Raw genomic sequence first — 22,859 nt, 5'->3', positions numbered from 1 at the left:
GAGTCAAACAATTCAGAGGTATGTACCCACAGCTACACAGAACACGAAACAAAATCCAAAAAGTTGTTTGTAAGTGTGTTGAGTCCAGGCCTAGGTATGTGTGACGCAGTTGAAAATGAAGCCATGTGGGCCCCTGAAATGGCGGATGCCTGACCTCTAAAGTGGGACAATGGGATGTGAGGTAACTGCACTGGCGTTGTACACCGACGCGGTAGGCGGTCGTAGACCTCGGCACAATGCTGCATTGGTTAACATTGGACCCTATGGGTCCCAGGAGCCAATGACGATGTGCGCCGGCGGTGATGATACGCACCGCCGTGGACGTGACCGCCATTTTCTATCTGTTCAATCACTCAATGCCTGATCTTCGACAGGAGAGGACCTACACTGCAAGTGCTGCTGTGACCTCGGTCTGAAAGAGACAATGGCACGTGCGTCTGGGGAAAGGGCCCCTGCCTGCACTGCACAGGAGTTGGAGAAGCTTGTGGACGGGGTCCTCCCCAGTACACGCTACTCTACAGTCCTCCAGACCAACAGGTGAGTACATAGGGTGCAAGTTGTGTGGGCTATGCCTGGGTGGAGAGGGCTGGATGTAAGAAGGAAGGGGGCAGAGTTCTGCGAGCATGAAGGAGTGTGAATGCATGTGCCACATGGCAAGGGCAGGGATGTGGGCCACTCACTTCGACGGTGCAGTTGGTAATGACTTCTCTTCTTCCCTTGTACATGTCATGTAGGTCAGCGCCCACCAGAAGAAGGATATTTGGCGTGCCATCGCCAAGGACGTCCGGACCCTGGGGGTCCACCAGAAACGGAGTACCCACTGCCGTAAAAGATGGGAGGACATTCGCCGCTGGAGCAAGAAGACGGCGGAGGCTCAGCTGGGGATGACCTCCCAACGTGGGAGGGGTGCCCGTCGCACCATGACCCCCCTGATGTTCCGGATCCTGGCGGTGGCCTACCCTGAGTTGGATGGGCGCATGAGGGCATCACAGCAGACACAAGGGGGTGAGTACACTCTCATTCTGCTGACTTTGAGGGCAGTGGAGGGGTCTGGGTGGGGGAGGAGAGCTGTGGGTTTCCCTAGGCCAGGTCGAGTTCTGTAGGCTAGGCCACTCCGTAATGCAGGCCATGTGCCACTCCACCCCACCTCTGTAGAGTGCCAAGTACAGGTATACACGCCCCTGTGTCATCTATGTGTGCAGATGTCCACCATAGCCATGTAGGCCATATCCCAGGAACTGCATCTGTAGAGCCTAAGAGCGTGGCGTCGTGCAGGGGGATGCTGTGTCTGTATTGTCTGCCAACGGTAGCGGTAAGCCATGCACTCAACCTGTCTTTCTTCTGTTTCCCCACCCCTTTTTGTGCTCTCCCTGTTCTTTTGTGCATCAGCATCATCAGGTGGAGGTACAGTGGCACCGGATCACGAGGGGGCTGCATCCCACGTGGACATGGAGGGCCACACCACGGACTCAGAATACACCAGTGGGACGGAGGGCGGGGAGAGCTTCACGGCGGTCACCGAATCAGAAACCAGCGACACAGACTCGTCCTCTGATGGGAGCTCCCTTGTGGTACAGCCGCCACCCCCACCTACCAGCACCGCCCTCCCAGCAGCCCCTCAGCCTTCGCCCCATGCCCGCTCACCCAGGACGGTGGCCATCACCTTCGCCCCAGGCACCTCAGCCCCTGCCCCTTTCATCCCTGCTGCCCTCAGTGAGGAGGCTATTGACCTCCTCAGGTCACTCACTGTTGGGCAGTCTACCATTGTGAATGCCATCCAGGGTGTAGAAAGGGAGTTGCAACACACTAATGCATTCCTGGAGGGCATTCATTCTGGTCAGGCTGACCATCATCGAACCTTGCAATCTCTGGCCTCAGAACTGATGGCAGCCATTGTCCCTGTGTCTAGCCTCCCCCCTCCAACTTCCTCCACCCAGACCCAATCCCCTGTACCTCTCCCTATCCCAAGCACACCATCAGACCAGCCTGCACACGCCTCAACACACAAGGGCAGCTCAGGCAAACATAGGCACCACACATCCCACAGGCACTCACACAAGCATCACCCACATACAGACACAGCAACATCCACTGCCTCCACTGTGTCCCCCTCCTCGTCGTCTCCCTCCTCCCTCCCAGTCTCGTCTACACTCTCACCTGCATGCACTACCACTACAGCCACTAGGACTTGCACCAGAACACCCAGCACCACACCCCGCTCACCTGCACTCACCACCCCCACTACCATTTACACGTCACCTGTGTCCTCTCCCAGTGTGTCTGTGACGCCCCCTCCCAAAGTACACAAACGCGGGCACACACACACCCAACATCCATCCACCTCACGACAGTCTCCAGAACATGCACCTGCACCCAAATCATCAAAAGTTACACCTCCTACAACCACCTCCTCTTCCTCCACTCCAGACCCCCTCCAGCTACCCGTTCCAGTGTTCGTCAGAAACTTTTCCTGAACAACGTTGACCTCTTTCCCACCACCCCCCCTCCAATTCATAGGTCCCGTAGTAGCACCTCAGCCCAAAATTGTCCGGTACCAGTGGTGCCTGTTAGAGGTATGTGGAGGGCACCAGGGCAGCCAGTGTGACATGGAGCCAAAGCACAGCCAGTCCCCCCCCTGTGAAGCACCAGAAGTTGGACAGTGCCCGACGGGAGAGGGTGAAGACTCCTGCTGGCAAAGACGCTCACAAGGGTCCCGGGGGGAGTGTTGAGTCAGCTGTGACTCCTCCCAAGGTGGGGAAGGGGCAGAAGAAAGCGCCAAAGTCTGGGAAGAGCAGCACGGTCGAGAAGGCCGCCATCATCCCCGCTGCCCAGGACGCCACCGCCAGCCCCATCGTCACTGGTCAGGAGACCACCGCCAGAGTCAGTGCCCAGGATGGCAGCACAATCGTCACTGGTCAGGAGACAACAGCCAGAGTCAGTGCCCAGGAGGGCAGCACAATCGTCACTGGTCAGGAGACCACCGCCAGAGTCAGTGCCCAGGAGGGCAGCACAATCGTCACTGGTCAGGAGACCACCGCCAGAGTCAGTGCCCAGGAGGGCCCCCGCAGCCACAGCCCCGCTGGGCAATGACGGACCGCCATGGCACACACCGCTGCACATGTCAGAGACAGCAAAGTCAAGCACCGCTAAACAGGGCAAAGATCTCCATGGCAAGCACCGCTGAACAGGTCAGAAACTGCAAGGTCAAGCACTGCTGAACAGGGCAAAGACCGCCATGGCAAGCACCGCTGAACAGGGAAAGCACTGCTGAACATGGCAAAGACCGCCATGACAAGCACCGCTGAACAGGGCAGAAACTGCAAAGTCAAGCACCGCTGAACAGGGCAAAGACCACCATGGCAAGCACCGCTGAACAGGGCAAGCACTGCTGAACAGGGCAAAGACCGCCATGGCAAGCACCGCTGAACAGGGCAAGCACCGCCAACTCAAGAATAGCTAGCCCATGTGCGGCAGGGGCAGTGACGGAACTGGGACCGTCACGGGGAGAGTGATGCACTCTGGGCACCAGTCCCCCTCCAGAACCAGTGGAGAACAGCATCCACTACCTGAGTCCTTAACAGGATGAAGCACTCTGGGCACCAGTCCCCCTCCAGAACCAGTGGAGAACAGCATCCACTACCTGAGTCCTTAACAGGATGAAGCACTCTGGGCACCAGTCCCCCTCCAGAACCAGTGGAGACTGTTATCCACTTGAGAGTCTGTGGCTTTGCACTCCCCAGGATGGTACAGTGGGCAAACCACCCACTACAAAGACTTGTGAGACGGTGGCTTTGCACTCCTCAGGATGGTACAGTGGGCAAACCACCCACTGCAAAGACTTGTGAGACGGTGGCTTTGCACTACTCAGGATGGTACAGTGGGCAAATCACCCACTGCAAAGACTTGTGAGACTGTGGCTTTGCACTCCCCAGGATGGTACAGTGGGCAAACCACCCACGCAAAGACTTGTGTGACTGTGGCTTTGCACTCCCCAGGATGGTACAGTGGGCAAACCACCCACTGCACAGACTTGTGAGACTGTGGCTTTGCACTCCCCAGGATACATCAATGGGCATGGAGCCCCGTCGTGGATCTGGTGTGGTGCTGTCATCCGGCTGAGGTGCCTCCCCTTCCCTTCCCCCTGAGGTGCCTGTTGTATTTCTATCTGATGCCCCTGCAGTGTTCTCTCCGTTTCTGGACAGGTATCGTGTGTGGGCCTCGCCTATGCATTTTGGGCCCAGTGGTCCACAGACATTGAATGGTGCATACCTGCACTACTAATCGTGATGTATATTTTTGGAATGTATATATATTTCTGTATATATTAGCTTACTGTATTTTGATACATTACAATGGTTGTACTCATTTCCTTTTGTCTTTGCATTCTTCCGGGGGGGTTAGGGGTTGTTACTGTGATGTTTGGAAATGCATTGGTGTGTGTGCTGTAGTGTGCGAGGGTCGGGGTGGGGATGGGGGTGTTGCGTGTGTGTCCCTGACTTTTGCCTCCCCCCTCCCCTATGTCGTAGGTGCAGTACTCACCGTTGTCTTCGGCGCCGGCATTGCTGATGTTCGTAGAGGAGCAGGAACACTATTGCAGGGAATATTTGGAGTTCCGGCTCCATGGTGCCCTCCTTTCTCGTGGAGTGTGTTAAGGTGAGCGTTTTCCCATTGAAATGGCTGTTTCCGCCATGTTTTTATCCACGGGAATCCACCCTGGAAAAGGTGGCGGATTGGCCTGTTGTAATACTGTGGGCGGTACTTTGTCTTCCGCCTGTCTGTTGGCGGTGACCGTCGCGCTGCTTGTCTCCACCGCCGTGGCGGTCGGAGTGTTAAAGTGGCTGTCTATGTTGGCAGTTTCCGCCACGGTCATAATTCCCTTTTTTTTCCCACCGGCCTGTTTGCGGTATTACTGCCGCTTTAACACCGTCTGCCAGGGTTGTAATGACCCCCTAAATGTATTAGATTCTTTCAAATAAAGCAGTAGGCCTTAGTTAGCATGAGTCGAGGCCTAGCTGCCTGACTCTCATATTAAATGTATTTTTCTATCGTGCAGTGTGCTGACTTGCTAAAGGACATAAACTCTTGTTTTTTCAAAAGTTAGAAGCTGAATGTAACTGTAGTGGATCCGTTCTCATGAAATTCACACTACCTATAGTAAAATTTGTAACCAAATGCAACAGTGTAGATTAACAAGGTCGCCTAAACCGGTACGGAAAATGAAGCCAATGACCGAAGATGTGCAAATGACCCCAAGACGATTAAATCATACCGGACACACCACCAACTAAAGACGTGAATCATAAGCACCAATAAAATAAGTGGGAAATGTTGTGGGGTGACAAATTTGATGACTTAATGTGATTTTAATTGGTTATAGATAGGGGGGTGCAACCCCTTGACCAATTAGATTTTAGGGGAATGTACAACGAAAAAGGGATAAAACCCCTTGACACACGGAAATTAATTAGGTAGTTAGGGAGATGCTGATGCGATTTGATGTGATCCAGAGACTTTGTCACTTTGCTTAGTGATTTTGCTGATTTTACTTAGAACCATCCTTGCCCTTAGATTACCCGTTTACACTTTACCTCCTTATGAGGGAAGTGCCCCTTTTCCTGCGAGCTGAGTTCCTGACTGATGGCGAAATAATTGATGTCCTGAAGACGAAGACAGAACCTGAGTGCTGACCCAAACTTGGAGGGTAACTATATGACAATAAAATTGTAATTGTCTGTTTGCTTTCCTTTCTAGGTACCAACTGCTTTTCTTTTGACAGGAGCCATAGTTAGATGTTTTCCAAATTGGTGTTACAGAATTGCTTTGCATGAAGCCCAACATGCCAATGCTAATTAGAGGTTAGGTGAGGGGTTCACTAAACTGACGCATATGGACAAATGACTGAATCTATGCTTTGTTGAACTATGCACTAATATACTCTGCTATTGATAGTTTATGTTCACGCCGTGCTATATTCTAATGTTTATGATTCTTGCCTTGATGAAATCTTATCAGAGTTGCCATATTGTGACTATGCTATTATGTTTCTTGGTTTTGAGACTAATAAGTTTGCTAGTAGTATTGTAACTAATAGGGAATGAATATCACTAAATTCATACTAAACTGGTATGGTTATTCATGACTATAAGGTCATGGTGGTGTCCTGAGTTTGATTAATGTCTTTGACTAAAGTGAAATGCATTATTATGATAAACATTGAACACATTATTGACGTATTAATTGACATGTTGATTAGCTATCTCGTCCGAAGGTGTCTCTCAACAAGGTCAAAAGATTCATTGGCCTAAAACGAGTCCCAATGTGTAATAATTTGTCATAAAGGGACGCGTTAACAGTTCTGGTAGCAGAGCGACGGTTTAGGCACGTTGGGGCCCTAGGATGGAGAATTATTGTTTAGATAGTTTTTCTGAGATAATGAATATTAGAGGTATGATGCGTTTCTAAATTCCCCACGACTTTCCGGGGATCTCGGAGCCTGCCTAAGTGAGTTGGGAATGTTCTCGGCGTTTTAGCATGTGTGGAAGAGAATTTGCACTTGCTCACCATATGCATTTTGCAGGTTATTTGTGAAGTTGTTTGTGTTTAGGCCAGGTAATGTTGTTTTAGTAGGAGTGGGTGTACTCTGCAGTATGAGAGTAGGGAAGTAGGCATACTTCATATGAGTGTGGCGCTTTGTGCTAAAAAATTATCCACGTGGTTGGTTGGTAATGTACGGACCCGGCGTGGTCTAAGACTCCGGAGTATATTGACAAGTGTAGGAGACACTTGGGTTTATGTTGTAAGTTGTGCGGTTTAATAGGTCAATCGGGCGTGGTTGACAAGTCGAGTTTGAGTCAAATTGTGTGTATGAAACCTTCAATGGAGATTTGGCAAGTTCTATAGTGCACTGGAACAAACCATTGACAAGTCGAGAGTAGGATTTGCGGGTCGAATTCTGCTTGCGTATGCGGGAACTGAGAAGGAGAAAGTAGCGGCTAAGGCTTCAAGTGAAATCTCTGTAAAGTTCTGAAGCGATTGTATACCCTTCCTGTAGTAAACTGGCAAATTTGAGTTGTTGATGTTGTTAAAGGTGCTCGCAATATATTGCATCAGTTTGGTGTGAATCCAGTGTAAGGAGGACAAGCCGCAAGACTTTGTCAGCTGCAGTGTGTGAGTGTGACATCAGTGGTGCCGTGCTGGGATAGGTCAGTTGCCGAGAGGGGTCGCGCACGAATTGGCAGCCGTCCGTGAGAGGCAATAGGTTGAGAAGAGGCGGGTGAAGAGTGTCCTGGGAATTAAAGTCACTTCCTGATTAGATTCAAAACTAAAATAAAGATGGAAAAATTAATTTTCTTAAAGCTTTGAGGAGCGCTCTGAAAGGAGATGCATACATTATGGCAAGTGAGGGGGAGCCTACACCGCCTGAGGGTGCTCCAGCTTATATAGTAATGGAGGAAAAGGGAGTCACGTCTTGCCTATGAATGAAACAGTGGTGCAAATTAACAGAGAAGGAGGGATGTTTGGTGTTTCTGGAACACGGAACGTTCAAGACAAGAATTTTAGAAAACTTGAGGTGGATGTTAAGTGTTCAGAAACCACCTCCGAGACTAGCCCAGTATGTGGCATTAGCAGTCTGGGATTTAATGGCCATACATCAGAGACTTATATATAACCACAGAGGGTAACCCCAATAAGCCCCTAAGGGGTATGGGTCTAACTGATTTCAAAACAAAACCCCTAGGCACACAAAATCACATATACATACACACCATTACCCTTCAAACTCTTTCCAAAAATTAATTTTTAATCATAATTTAGCACATAAATATATTCATTTAATACAATTCATAACTCTATCATAGAAAAAAGCGAAAGACCAGTGTAAAAGACATAAAGTGCTTGTGTGCAATAGTAAGAAAAGAAGAGGAAATGAAACCCTCAAACCATTCCAAGAAACAACTTTTTTTTAAAAAACACTTAAAAGACAAACAGCCTGTTAATAAATAGCCAATTCCTTCACACGTCCAATTGTAAAATTGGACGTGTGAAGGATTTGGCTATTTATTAATAAGGGTGGATAGTTTGAAAGAGCAGTGATAGCCTTTAAAAAGTGGAAAATGATTGAGAGAAGGATTATGGACAACACAAATATGGAAATGTGTCCTCCTTTTTGAATGGAGGATATTGAATCTTGGAAGTATTGTTCAGTCAAGAAGGAGATGAATATTTATGGTGTTTTTTGACTCCCCTGTCTATCAGTCCTGATGAAGACCCTAATGGAGCATTGAATTGGTCCAGGAGCGTTAAGGGGTCGAAACGTCGATGATACTGCTCTTGCCTGGATTGCTTTATATATAATTTTCGTGGAGAGAATTGAGAATGGGGGATGGGACTCCATGTTTGTAAAAAAGTTTGGTATTTGGAAGAAGTATTATGCTGATTCAGTATGGTGAAAAATGTAACCAACAGAGACAGCAGAAATTTGAGAGGAGAATGAAAAAGGCAGAGAAGACTTTAGCCGAGGCTAGATGGGACAACAAGAGCAAAATGTGGAGAAGGGGAATAATTGAAGGACTCAAATTGTTTCCAGCAATAACACAGGAAGATGAGACGCAGGGAAAGAAAGCCACTTGTAAAACAGATAAGGGCTCTAATAAGCCAAAAGAGACTAAGAGGTCTTGGATAGATGAAGATGATTCAGACGATGAAGAGTTTCTTAACCAATTGCTACATGATCGCCCGCCACCTTATGCAATAGATGACAATGCCCCGAGTACTAGTGCGGGTCCTGGGAACCAGACACAGAGTAAGGAAGTTACAAATACAGTGCAGACTAGTGATATGGGTTTGATACAGAATGGTGTCAGTGTACCCACTGCGCCAGACATGCAGATACAGTTGCAACCTCCACCACCGATACAGAGGATTTATCCAGACGTCCCAGTACTAGAGACTACTACGAGTCTGATGGTGCCGCCTGATCCGATATATACAAAATCAAGGTTGGTGCAGATTGAGCCAACTCAGCAGTTGCTGCCCCAGTCGCAGCAACAGCTGATTCAGAGTTACAGTCCAGCGGCAGGACCTCCGTTTGTACCTGCACCAGCTACAGTGAGTCAAGCTCTGGGAGTTACTGCTCCACTGGGTTTGGGACCAGGTCAGACACCAGCTGTCATATCACTACCAATTACAGTTGGTCCCCTGGTACCATTATATGCACAGAGTAAGCCTGGTATGTGTGATCAGGGAGTGATGACCCAAGAAACAATAAGAGGAGGGTCCATAGACACTCCCCAATTAATGGCACCAAGAGAGCAATCAGCTGAAGGACCCAGGTCCTTGATAGACCTTAGTCCGATCGAAGCACCTATAGAGGCAATGAGGCAAGCAGGGTTAGGTGTGCTGACCCCACAGACAATAAGTACAAACTCGTCACAGTCGCCAATGATGCATGCAGGGAATAGTTCACTGCAAGGGTTTTCCTTGCAACAATTGAATGAGTGGTTAGAAAAGACCTATGCTTCACAAAATATTGCAGTAACTGCAGAAAAACCAGAAAGGGAAGAATACCTCAATTTTGTGAGGCTGAGAGTAGAAGCTGCAGAACTAGTAGAAGGGACAATGGGGGTAAACCGATTAGAGTCATACACAGAAGCAGAATTGAGGTACCTGTGCCCCAAAATCACTAAAGAAGTAGGCAAGGTGCATCAGAGGTTGGCGAACCTGGCAGATAAATGCAATATAGACATTGAGAATACTAAACATTTGAAAAGAAGCTACAGATTAGACTTTGAGTCTAAAGATTTTGAGCACATGAGATCTACCAGAATGAAAGCGCATCTTAAAGAGATACTGCACAGTGCGCAGATCTGGGGTGCACTAGAAAAATGGGAAGGCAGATGGGCAAAGAAAAGAGATAAGGAGAAAGGTGATAGTCCAGAATCAAGTCAAGCTAAAGCTTCACCAGATACGGGATCAGTAAAAATGTTACCAATGAGAGAAACAGCTGGAGGGGTTCTAGTCCATGTACCGTGGTCTAGAGGAGACATTTTGTCATTTACAAATGATTATCCCAGGTTGAGGGAGAAACCGATAGAGTGGTATCAGCAGACAGGTTTGTGAAGCTTGCAAAGTGTCTCTGGGAGGACTTGAATACCCTGTTTGAGATCACTGTTCCACCTGACCTATGGCTTGAGTGCAAAAGGGGTGTGGACTGGCCAACGCAAGAACCAGCAAGGGATGAGCTGACTGGAGCACCATCTGAGGAGGTGATGAAGTACTATCATAAAGTGATTGAGTTATTGAAGCAGAAAGTGTTGCCGAAAGTGACTGATTGGCAGAAAATCGATCGGACCTCACAGGAGGTCAAAGAGTCAATCCATGCTTATTATGAGAGATTATTGAAAGCGTTCAAGCATTACAGTGGCACTGAAACTATTGAGCCGAAAGACATAAATCATCTTTTGTTTAGATTTGTTGAAGGACTGAGACCAGAGGTTAGCCAGATGATTAAGAATCGTTTGATCTGTTGCCAGGCAAAGCCGATTGATGAGGTGTTGCAGTATGCGAAATACTGCAGTGACAAGATTGAGTTAAAGCAGAGAAAGTTGAAAGAGAAAGTGATGGTGTTGCAGATTAAAGCAGCGCAGGCAGGTATGCAGGGAAATGGAATCCAGCAGATGGTACAGCAGAAATCGCAAGGGAATGGCATGTTTCAGGCACAGCCGAGAGGCCGAGGTCGGGGTTTTGTGAATCGTGGTCCAGATTTGAATACTGTGGTGGTTCAAAATGATGCCCAGGGGATGAAAAAGATGTCACCATGTCACGCGTGCGGGTGCGTGTGGCATTGGAAGTGGGAATGCCCAAATGTGGTACATGATGGTATCATTCAACAAAGCACTGATGTTGGTACATTTCAAAATATGAGGGGTCCAAAATCGAGAGGTCAAAATCAGAACTTCCAGAATAACATGGTTCAGATGCAGGGGTTACAGCCCATGCAGAAAATACAAATGCCGCGTGTTCAAACAACACAAACGCAGCAGGTACAACAGCAGGTTCCAATGGTACCTAGACAGCAAATGCAACTACCATTATCTCCAATGGGACAGCAACAGGTGATGCTTCCCCAGCAGGTCACAGGCCAAATGATGAGTCAAAATAACACAGTGCAGCAATTCCCATTGCGTGGTGAGGATGGAATAAATGATGAATGGTTGGATGACAGTTCTGACAGTGAGGAGTGCAGGCTTGCAGCGTCCCTAGAAGTAGATCAGAGGGGACCCTATGTAGAGGGAAAAGTGATGGGTCACAAGGCTTCATTCCTAGTTGATACAGGAGCTACACGCTCTACAGTCAGAAGTACAGAGGTTCCGAAATTGCCACTTTCAGGGCGTACCATAAGAGTGGTAGGAGTAGCTAATCAGTATTTGACAAACCCGACCACAGGCCCAGTTTAAGTTGAGATTGGAAACTTTCAGGGACTGCATAAGTTTGTAGTCTGCAATTCTAGTCCTGTGTCCCTACTAGGAAGAGACTTACTGTGCAAAACAAAATGTTCGATTACCTGTTCTAATGAAGGGATTGGGGTGCAGACAAACAGTGATGATGAGGGGGATGATGGGCAGTTTTCAGAGTTGGAGACAGAGACTGTAAATGAGTAATACCCTTTGATAACCTTATTCCCAATGCTTACAGTGACTGACCTGCCAGTCGAGTTACAGGGAACAGTGACAGAGAAAGTGTGGGACCTTAAAGGAAAAAGTGGGACTGATAAAAGGAGTAGAACCAGTTAAAGTACAGGTAAAACCCAATGCAGTGTTTCCGCAGGTGCCGCAGTACCACATGGCACAAGATGTCCTCATCCAGTTATCACAGATAATTTCAGACTTTGTAAAACAAGGAGTTTTGAAAGAGGTATTAAGCAGCCCGTGTAATTCACCACTAATGGGTCTGAAAAAGCCTTGTGGAAAGGTCCGAATTGTGCAGGATTTGAGGAAAATAAATGATATTGTGGTGAAGTGTTGCCCCATAGTGCCAAACCCTGGGCCGCCCGCAAGCCCAGGGCAAATCCCAAAATACCCTCAGTGGTCTTTCGACCGCGGAGCGGTATTTTGGTGGGGGAACATTGGCGGGCGGCCTCCGCCGCCCGCCAAAGTTAGAATCACCCCCAGAGTGTCCCCAAAGAAGCTGCAGTACTGTCAGAAAGAGGTAAAGTACTTAGGGCACTTAATTGAGAAAGGGTCCAGGAGAATATCAAAAGAAAGATTGACAGCCATACTGCAGATGAATCCAACGACAACAAAGAGAGATGTCAGAATGTTTTTGGGAATGGTGGGATACTGTCGCCAGTGGATTCCCAACTTCTCGATTTTCTCTAAACCATTGATAAAACTGACAGGCAAGGAAGTTAAGGATGACCCGAGTACCATAATCTTGTCCGAGGAAGAGCTTGAGGCATTCATGGAATTGAGAGAGTGCATGTGTAGGGCGCCAGCTTTGGTTATGCCTGATTACATGAAGCCTTTTCTACTGTTTTGTCATGAACGTGATGCCTGTTTTTGTCTGTCTTAACACAGGTCCATGAAGGTGCAAACCGCCCCGTAGCATATTTTTCCGCTACTCTGGACCCAGTCGCAGTAGCCTTACCGGGTTGTTTGCGCGCAGTTGCAGCAGTTGGTCAGAGCCTCACACAATGTGAAGGAATAGTGATGGGACATCCCTTGACAGTAGTGGTTCCACATTCAGTTGAAATTCTGTTGACCCGAAATAAGACTCAGCATATGACAAATGCTAGGCTAACGAGATGTGAGACCATTATACTGGGGTCTCCTAATGTTTCTTCAAGAGGTGTACAATATTGAACCCGGAAACTCTACTTCCTATTGAAAATGCTGAGATTAGTAATTAAGAGGAAGTGGAACATGATTGTCTTGAGGTAACAGAATTATGCACCAAACCCAGACCTGACATCAAGGATACACAGTTAGAAGAAAATGACTACATTATGTTTGTTGATGGATCATGTTTAAGAGACTCAGTTGGAATACTGAGAGCTGGCTATGCTGTGTGTACAATCACCGGTATTCTAGAAGCTTCCTGGCTCGAAAGAGTGTACTCTGCACAAGTGGCTGAATTAATTGCCCTTGCTAAGCCATGCCACGCAGCTGTAAACCTGAAAGTCACTATCTATACTGGCAGCAGATACGGATTTGGAATTGTACATGATTTTGGGCAATTATGATCACAGAGGGGTTTCATGACCTCTTCTGGGTCACCAGTGAAAAATGGCGAACAAATTAAGGATTTTTTGCATGCGATTCAGTTACCTCTTGAAATTTGCATTAAGAGTGGTTGATACATTAGATGAGCTAAAATCACTGCAGGGCCGTGCTAGCAGAGAGGAAAAGCGCTCCTGGCAGAGAATGCAATGTGTACAGAACGATGACGACTTGTGGGTTTCAGAGGACGGGAAGTTGGTTTTGCCAAACAGTCTTTTGTCACAGTTTGCAAGGCTTTACCATGGTCAGGCTTACCTTGGAAGAGATGCAATGATCAGATTGTTAAAAATTGATTGGTTCAATCCAAAATTCAGACAAGCTGCAGAAGTTACCTGTCACTGGTGCATCATCTGTCAACAGATGAATGAAGGAAAAGGGACTGTGGTGACTTTGAGCCACATAGGGTGAGCTGGAGGTCCGTTTAGCAAGATGCAGATGGATTTCATTGAAATGCCTGTGTGTGGAGGCTTGAGGTATGTGTTGGTGATTGTGTGTGTTTTCAGTCACTGGATTGAAGCATACCCTACACGTAGGAATGACAATCTCACATTAGCAAAGTTGTTACTTAGGGAATTAATACCACGGTTTGGATTTCCGGTCTCTTTAGAATCAGATAGGGGCAGACACTTTGACAATGAGGTGATTAAGCTCTTGTGTGCTGCTTTGGACATTGAGCAGAAGCTGCATTGTAGCTACCGTCCTGAATCAGGATTAGTGGAACAGATGAATGGTACCTTGAAGTCAAGAATGGCAAAAATGTGCACAGCTACCAATATGAAGTGGCCAGATACATTGCCCTTAGTGCTGATGTCAATGAGAAACACACCTGATAAGAAGACAGGACTATCCGCCCATGAAATATTGATGGGTAGAGCTATGAGGTTGCCCGCAGTACCTGCAAATGCTCTTGTGAATATCACGGATGATATGGTGTTGGACTACTGCAAGGGTCTTACTGATGTGGTCCGCTCTTTTTCCCACCAGGTGGAGGCTAACACATTGCCACCGATCAGTGATCCAGGTCACACCCTGCAAGCCGGTGGCTGAGTGGTTGTCAAGAAACACGTGAGGAAGTCGTGTTTGGAGCCGCGTTGGAAGGGGCCATATCAAGTAATACTGACAATAACCACTGCTCTGAAATGTGCAGGCGTTCCAAACTGGATACATGCCAGTCACACAAAGAAGGTAACATGTCCGACTGATGAGGAACTTGAAGTTTCCGACTCAGCAATTCCAGACAAGGAAGTCTCAGGGATGAAGAATATTCAAAGGGGAGCTGAGACTGAAGGAGAGTCCACTGAGGACGGCTTAGTCCCTCAAACAGTAAACGAGTTCGAGAGAGGTGACAATGAGCCTATCTCAGTAGAGGCAGCAGGAGAACTAAGTCAAGGAGAGGTTCTCCCAGAAGTAGACGGATACAGGTTAGAACTTGAGCCCGTTACAGACCCTGAAGACATGGGAGAAAGAGCAGAGGGAGGTCAAAGTACATCAACTCCTCCTGAGCCACTTGCAGGTCCGTCAAGAGAAAACACCATAGCAACAAGAGGAGGGTGCTGTTCAGCGTGCTGAATAGCCAAGCGGGAAGAAAACTCATAAAAGTGATAACTGGCCAAAGAAACTAGCTGCAAGAGAAAAGGTCATCCCAGCTGAAACAATAGAGGAGGAAATTGATACAACCAGAAGGGAGGATCTTAGTGAAGGAGAGTTACAAAGCGACCGCAGACTGAAAAGAAAAAGAGTCGCGAACAGAAGGTACACAGGTCCTGAATGGGCATATGCGATGACATCTGAATGGCAACAAGAATTCCTAGCGTTCTGTTTTGATCGAGAGGTACCAGGTCAATATTACGGCACCTGAAATCAACCAAAGAAAGCGACTGTGTTAAAATTTAAATTGAAAGCTGAAAAACTGACTGAACATTACTAGATGTGACACTTATAACCTGAATTGACACTGAAACCGATTAAGACAAGCTGCTAACCTGATTTGACAAAAGGGTCCTGGAGTGATTGGAACGCTGTAAATACTCGCAGAAAGTAAGAGACTTGGAAGAAAAAAAAAAAAGAGAGCTTTAAAATCATCCTCAAGTTGATTGTTTGTCCTATATCTTCTGCTATCTGATTCTTGACAGATCATGGCTTACACTAGAGGTAGTAGCAAGAAGGGTAAAGTGTGTGGTTGGTTGAGTATTATATTAGGTATTGTGTGTGCAATAATAATTATAGGTGTGATTGTGGGAATGCCTTGGTTGGATAAAACTTCAAAACCTGAGACTGCTACACTAACACCGTGGGAAAAGTTTGAGCAGGATACAAAACACTTGCATGAGGGAACTAATTCAAAATGGGAACTTTCTACTAATGTTTTCTATCGCTTGATGAATGAGTATGTTGATACAATGGATGCAAGAAACTGTTACGTGTGCACCAAGATTCCTTCATCAGTACAAGGAGGGGTCACTTATCATAGTTTGCCTCTAACCTACGGGATAAGCTGTAGTTTGCTACTAACAAGATTCTATGACCAGGAACATGTGCAATATTTTTATTCAAATCTAGACGTAGTGTTTTCTTTTGTGCCTGTGATTGAGTTTCTAAACAAGTTAGCTAAAGAGCATAGCATAAAATTAGTTAGAGGTTTCTTTGAGCAGACACTAACCTTTGGCACAGCTTATGTGCATCACAATAATTTGACCTGCCTACTAACACCTGTAGAGAAGAGCTTCTTAGACCACACTGATGATAGACGCAAAGCACTGAAAGAAAGGCTAGAAAAAGGGTTAGAAAAACGCACATATGCAAATGATTATGCCTACACTGCAATAAAAATGCAGGGCAAATTAGCTATAGATGCATTACACGTAGGAAGGCTTTGTATATATAGACCGAAATCTGATCAAGACACTTTATTTGTGGGAACGAGTGAATGCAGGCATGTGTTTTTGTTTCCGAGTAAGTGGACATTCATGTTACATGGACAGGATCCAGCGATCCCTGGGATCTATTACATATGTGGACTTAATGCTTATTACCGTCTCCATAAGGGATGTATGGGACATGTTATTTGGGAATAGTTTTCCCAAAGATTTACCAGATTGATGACTTAAAACAAATACCTAAAATGTCTGAATTACAACATGCTAGACAAAAGAGAGAGACAGCGGCTGCTGTCGTTGGTGATATATTTGGAGCCATAATTCCTTCAGTAGGGGTTATCTTAAACTCCATAAAGATTCGAAAGTTGTCTACTATTGTGGATAACATGCTGACAAATTTCACAGGGGCTATACTCCTGATGGATACTGAACTTGCTGCGGAAAGAGCTATGACTCTTCAAAATCGGCTTGCTTTAGACATTCTTTTAGCAAAGAGCGGTGGAGTCTGTAAGATGCTTAACGAGCATCATTGCTGCTCGTTCATTCCTGATAATAGTAAAAAGATTAGATGTATGCTTACTAACCTAACTAGAGATAGTGCAGGTTTGAAGGAGCTGAAGGAACCTGGAGTTTGGGAGAAAGTTGGAAAGGGAATTGCCAGAGTAGGGAGTTGGTTTTGCAATATTTGGAATGGGGTACTTGCAAAAATATTAGTGGGTCTATTAATTTTCCTGATTTGTTTATTGGGTTTATGGGGAGCATGCAAAATTTATGAAAGAATTAGAAGAAATTGGACAAAACGAAACAAAAGAAATGAAGACAATGAGAGGGAGAAAATGTTTAATGAAATTTGGGAAAGTTCACACAAAGGACAAGATGTTGAAATGCGCATCATGCGCTAGGTGAAAAATTGAAAGTGAAAGGTTGAAAGGGAAAGGTGTATGTGATGACTAGGGTCATCAGAGGAGGGACTGAGAAAGCGTAGCTATATTAAGATGAAATGTTTATGAACTAATATAAAATAATGCCGCATAGAAACTGTATTAACATGTTTTTCTAAAACGTACACTTGAAATGTGACCACAGAGAGTGGCCGTCAATGTATACAGGGACTAATGAAACTGACTAATAGTGAAATGTTTATTAAAATTGTGATTTTTCATTAATATTGAAAGACTAAATGTATTAGATTCTTGCAAATAAAGCAGTAGGCCTTGGTTAGCATGAGTCGATGCCTAGCTGCCTGACTCTCATATTAAACGTATTTTTCTATCGTGCAGTGTGCTGACTTGCTAAAGGACATGAACTCTTGTTTTTTCAAAAGTTAGAAGCTGAATGTAACTGTAGTGGATCCGTTCTCATGAAATTCACCCTGCCTGTAGTAACATTTTTAACCAAATACAACAGTGTAGATTAACAAGGTCACCTAAACCGGTACGGACAATGGAGCCACTGACCGAAGATGTGCAAAGGACCCCAAGACGATGAAATCATATCGGACACACCACCCACTAAAGACGTCAATCATAAGCACCCATAAAATACGTGGTAAATGTTGTGGGTGACAAATTTGATGACTTAATGTGATTTTAATTGGTTATAGATGGGGGGAGCAACCCCTTGACCAATTAGATTTTAGGGGAATGTACAACGAAAAAGGGATTAAACCCCTTCACACACGGAAATGAGTTAGTTAGTTAGGGAGATGCTGATGCGATTTGATATGATCCAGAGACTTTGTCACTTTGCTTAGTGATTTGATGATTTTACTTAGAACCATCCTTGTCCTTAGATTACCCATTTACACTTTACCTCCTTATGAGGGAAGTGCCCCTTTTCCTGCGAGCTGAGTTTCTGACTGATGGCGAATTAATTGATGTCCTGAAGACGAAGACACAACCTGAGTGCTGACCCAAACTTGGAGGGTAACTGTATAACAATGAAATTGTAATTATCTGTTTGCTTTCCTTTCTAGGTACCAACTGCTTTTCTTTTGACAGGAGCCATAGTTAGATGTTTTCCAAATTGGTGTTACGAAATTGTTTTGCATGAAGCCCAACATGCCGATGCTAATTAGAGGCTAGGTGAGGGGTTCACTAAATTGACGCATATGGACAAATGACTGAATCTATGCTTTGTTGAACTATGCACTGATATACTCTGCTATTGATTGTTTATGTTCATGCTGTGCTATATTCTAATGTTTGTGATTCTTGCCTTGATGAAATCTTATCACAGTTGCCATATTGTGACTATGCTATTATGTTTCTTGGTTTTGAGACTAATAAATTTGCTAGTAGTATTGTAACTAATAGGTAATAAATATCACTAAATTCATACTAAACTGGTGTGGTTATTCATGACTGTAAGGTCATGGTGGTGTCCTGAGTTTGATTAATGTCTTTGACTAAAGTGAAATGCATTATTGTGATAAACATTGAAGACATTATTGACGTATTAATTGACATGTTAATTAGCTATCTCGTCGTAAGGTGTCTCTCAACAGGGCCAAAAGTTTAATTGACCTATAACGAGTCCCAATGTGTAATAATTTGTCATAAAGGGACGCGTTAACACCATCTCGACCTGGGCACCAAAAGACTTCTTTAATCTTCCTCCTGGTACTTGCCATGACACCATGGCCTTCATGCCCCAACCTGACAATAGTTTCAGGCACATAATAGGGAGGCACAATGTTATCACATCTCAAAATAATATCATTTGATATAAACAATTCCTCTTTAACCTTCCAAAATTTACTACACTCTGCAAACTCCGTTCCGATAGCCACACCTTCAAGATAAGATCCTTCACTTTCAACAAAACCTTATCTTTCTGCTATTTCCCTCACCCACACATATTCAGATATTCCACCATCCACATCCTCGTTTTGCAGAAACATCACATCATCATGAGTGAATGCAACATCACATTCACCATCGTCAACTTCTTCAACACTACCATGACATAGTGGTAAATGAGACAACCCGTCTGCCACACAATTACTCTTCCCCAGAAGATGAAAAATCTCAAAATGGCACATTTGTAATTTCGAAGCCAACCTTGCCAACCTAGGAGTAAGGTTCTTTCCCCCTCCCGTACTCAAAATGTTAACCAGAGGCTTGTGAGTCGTACAAATTTTGAATTTACGCCCCATATACATTCTAAATTGTTGTACAGCCCAAGTAGCAGCTAACAACTCTTTCTCAATTACAGAATAGTTCCTTTCTCCTTGAGACAAGGTACAAGAAGCATATGCGACCACCCACATGTTCCCTTACTTCCGTTGAGACAGTAATGCTCCAATACCATATCCTGAATCATCCACTGATATAATACATTCAGCAGTTTCATCGAACGATTTAAGGCAGGATGCGTTCACAATTTCCTCTTTTATAGATGCAAACTCCTTGGCATGTGTCTGATCCCAGCAAAATGTTGCATTATTCCTTAACAGGGCACGAAATTCTCCACTTTGGATGCAAAGTTTTCCACAAAATGAGAATAAAACTCTGCTAGTCCTAAAAATGATAGCAATTGTTCCTTGCATTTAGGTTCTGGAGCTTCACAAATAACCTTCACATGACTAATATTAGGCTGAATACCATCCTTAGAAATGATATGACCTAAAAATTCTACTCGACTTTCTCCAAATTTCCACTTCTGATCTTTAACAGTTAGATCATAGTCTCTCAATGCCAGCAATACTGCCTTTAAATGTCGGTCATGCTCATTTTTGCCCTTACCAGATACTAATATATCGTCCTGGAATACCTTTTCACCCTTAACATTTGAAAGTATCTTAGATAACTCCCTTTGGAAAACAGCAGACGCACTAGCCAAACCAAATGGCATTCTTTTATATTGAAACATTCCTTCTGGTGTAATAAATGTTGTACAATGTTTAGACTCCGGATTCAAATGTATTTGGTGATATTCACTCGCCAAATCAATAGTTGAAAATAATGTCGCATCTCCGATGGACAACATCAATTCTTGAAGATTCGGTAAAGGAAATGCATCTACCTAAATTCATCATTGAGTGCCCGCAGGTCAACACACAACCTGAGGTCCCCATTAGATTTTACTGAAATTACAATCGGAGAAACTCAATCCAAACATTCAGTAGGTTCAATACCATCCTTGTCACATAAATCCCTTAAAATTTCCTTCAATTTCCCTCTATAATTTAAGGGAACATTCCTCACCTTTTGTGTTACAAGAACAGCATTTTCCTTTAACACAATAGTAGGTTGGAAATTTTTCATACTCCCCAAACGATTGCTAAACACAATGGGAAGCATTCTCTTTACGTCATGGTACAAATTATTCTGCACATTATCCATATCTACAGTGTATACTGGTGGACTGGCACTAGGGTCCACTTTTAATCCCATTTCACATATATGCAGTCAACCAAAAATTGTCGTCCCACATTCTGCAATGAGAATTTCTCCCGAACACTTCTTCTCAGCAAATTCAATCACTGCCTGCATTTTTCCTACAATTGCAATTTTGTGCCCGGAATAGCTGCAGGGACTGGTTTTAGTGTTTTGTAATTTCCTTCCAGGCCATAATTGGTTAAACATGGTTTTGCCCATTATGGTGTACCATGCACACAAGTCCACCATAACTTCTACTTGTACGCCATTTATCTTCACGAAACACTTGGGAAATAAAAGGTCCACTTTCTTGGTGTTACAACTCTGAATGCTCAATACCATGTTCTGCATTTTCTCCTCAAATTCATTATCGCCCACACTCTCCACAATGCAACTCACCCTCTTTCCAAAACTTTTACAAACTTGCGCAAAGTGTTCCTTTTCTTGCACATACTACAAACTTTCCCAGCTGCCGGACATCCACTAAAATTTGCAAAATGCGAATTAGCACCACACCTAGGACACAATTTGCCTTTGTTATTAGTTCCAGATTTGTTATCCCCACCAACAGAACGTGATACTGCCCATTTCTTTTTTTCCTTACCATCTCTGTCACTTCCTACAGTACACACAGTGTCATTATCCTTAACTTCCTTCTTCATAGTTTGTATGCAATCCTCTGTACTTTCAATGCTCCTTGCCACCTCAACAGCTGTTTTTAAAGATATTTCTCCTGAAGACCTTAACTTTTCTTTACTTTTTTTTAGATTTTGTTTTCATTAACAACTGATCTCTTAAAACTTGATCATATGTCATACAATCAAAAGCGCGAGTAACAGCAAGGCCTCTCAGTATCGCCATATACTGGTCAATGGATTCATCCACCTTCTGTTCCCTTGAATAAAATGTATACCTTTCCATAACCACATTTATTTTTCAGCCATACTTGTCCTGTAACTGTTTTAGCGCACATTTGTACACATCTTTTCCATTCGCATTAACTATAGGTGGCAAATTTTAAAATTCTCTTAAACCAACAGCCCCAAGCAATGTTTAAGCAACAATAAATGAACATCAGGTGAACATTCACCTTCTTCCAATACATCCACACACACTTCAAATAGATCTAACCACAATTCCCACTGACTAGGTGGATCTCCTGGTTCATATAAACAAAAAGGGTGGAGGTTGAATACTAGACATTTTGCTGAACAAAATTTCAAAACAGAACATATATATATATATATATATATATATATATATATATATATATATGAAAACTACAAGGATCTAAGCAGAAGATTGCTAAAGTCATAAACGTATTTCATATATCCATGAGCCACATTGTAATTTACTGAAACCTGCAAAATGAGTCTTAAATGAGTCTTAAAAGAGATTTAAATATCAATAAACTACATAAATGTCTTTCAAATATCATTAAATTGCACCTATATTTGATGTTTAGTTGAAAATGGTACTTAAATAAACCAAAACAAATATATAGTTATATACAAAAAAATGTGCCTTTCACAGTTTCCAGCAGTATGTAGACAAAAAAAATAAATAAGTAAAATTCAAATCGCAGGCACAAGGTGTGCCTAACACCGTAGAATAAGGTTGGTAATGGGAAACCTTCCCAACATCCCAAGATGGCCGTCGCAGACTATGTAGTATGCTCTCTAGGGGAATTTGGGCACCCTCCTACCCACAATTCCAATCGTCGTTGCTGCATAGGATACAGCTGATTTGTCTCGCAGAAAACTCCACCTAAGCACCTCTTTTTGAATTGGCAGTCCTCCAAATGGTAGCACGCACAGAATCCTCACAGAGTTGAATCCACAGCAGACAGATCGGTGTCCAAATTGAACCTATTAACGTCGTTCCCCTCTGACGTCTGCCTTTCGCCTTGTTTCTGCAGGCGATTCTTGATGCGCTGATGTCAAAGATGCCCCAGCGGGGAAAATGAAACAATAGTAACGTTAATGCACGCCCCTAGGAAAGGGCTTGTGAGTTCATTTAAACAAAAGTATGTGAGCGTGCCAAGCCTCAACGACAACTGGTACCCAGTTCACACAAATTGTCAGTAGCACGTTGACACTGTCTATCAATAATATCTTTTTGCCGATTGTCTCCTGACACGCATGCTGCTCACTTGTGCCGTCCACGCTGCGCTTACGATTCCTTTGTTGCTCCACATCGCGCTCAGAAAATTCACCTCTAGAATCCATGGGGTATTTCAACTGTGCCAGGGATCTTCACCGAAATGGCCGAAACCACTCCTACATCACCCTGCTTGCCTGTCTCGTCGCCATTGTTACAACAAG

This window comes from Pleurodeles waltl, chromosome 5, assembly GCF_031143425.1.
Source record: "Pleurodeles waltl isolate 20211129_DDA chromosome 5, aPleWal1.hap1.20221129, whole genome shotgun sequence".
Classification (NCBI taxonomy): Eukaryota; Metazoa; Chordata; class Amphibia; order Caudata; family Salamandridae; genus Pleurodeles; species Pleurodeles waltl.
This window is presented reverse-complemented; position numbering follows the sequence as displayed.